The following is a 667-nucleotide window of genomic DNA, read 5'->3' as shown; positions in this document are numbered from 1 at the left end:
TTGAACTCGTACTGAAGTGGCCCTGGCTTCATGAAGTGCTGCGCTCCAACCATCTGCACCACCAGGGAGAGGCCCTGGCTTGACTTTTTAAGAACAAAAGCAAGATGTTAGCACTATCCTAGGATAGTTGCTCTGTCTTGGATGCGCATGCCTATGTGGCTACTGTGGAGGTCTTGGAGAGCCTCTACCTTGTTGCTTTCTGATGCTGGTGCAGGGAGCAGAGATTGGACAAGAATCAGTAGTCTGAGCACTCTGATGGGGTTTGCCCATGCACTGCTGAAAAGGAAGAGAGTTTCCTGTGCACTTGGAAGATAGGTTTGGTCTACTGAAATTTTTGAGTGGATGGGTAAAGAGGTGGCTGGAAAACAGAGCAGATGTAGACAGCTACACTTTGCTGCTTGTACTTTCAGCCAATTCATCTGACCCACAGAAACCTCAATTCCATGATAGCGATTTTGGGGAGAAAATGAGTGTGTTTGTTCCTGTTTCTCCAAGCAGTCCATCAGGCAAACAGAGTAATCTTTTCACTGCCTCCCAGCCCTTCACCTTTTTTTTTTTTTTTTTTTTACAGCCTGGCTACTTACTTTAGATGTGAGAGTTAAATGATATCCAATATATAAACCTGAAAGTGCTTTTTAAGCAAAGAGAGCTTGCCATCACTACCATG

General features: G+C 44.8%; 1 protein-coding gene across 4 annotated transcripts in view; it reads left to right on the top strand.

Moving 5' to 3' along the window:
• NOS1AP (nitric oxide synthase 1 (neuronal) adaptor protein) overlaps positions 1–667 on the top strand; it is a 247,015-nt gene that overhangs the window by 65,311 nt on the left and 181,037 nt on the right. The window lies entirely within an intron of this gene.

Source organism: Condylura cristata, unplaced genomic scaffold (assembly GCF_000260355.1).
Source record: "Condylura cristata isolate star-nosed mole 26May11 unplaced genomic scaffold, ConCri1.0 scaffold00024, whole genome shotgun sequence".
Taxonomy (NCBI): domain Eukaryota; kingdom Metazoa; phylum Chordata; class Mammalia; order Eulipotyphla; family Talpidae; genus Condylura; species Condylura cristata.
The sequence above is the reverse complement of the archived record's forward strand: the minus strand, read 5'-3'. Positions and strand labels throughout refer to the sequence as shown.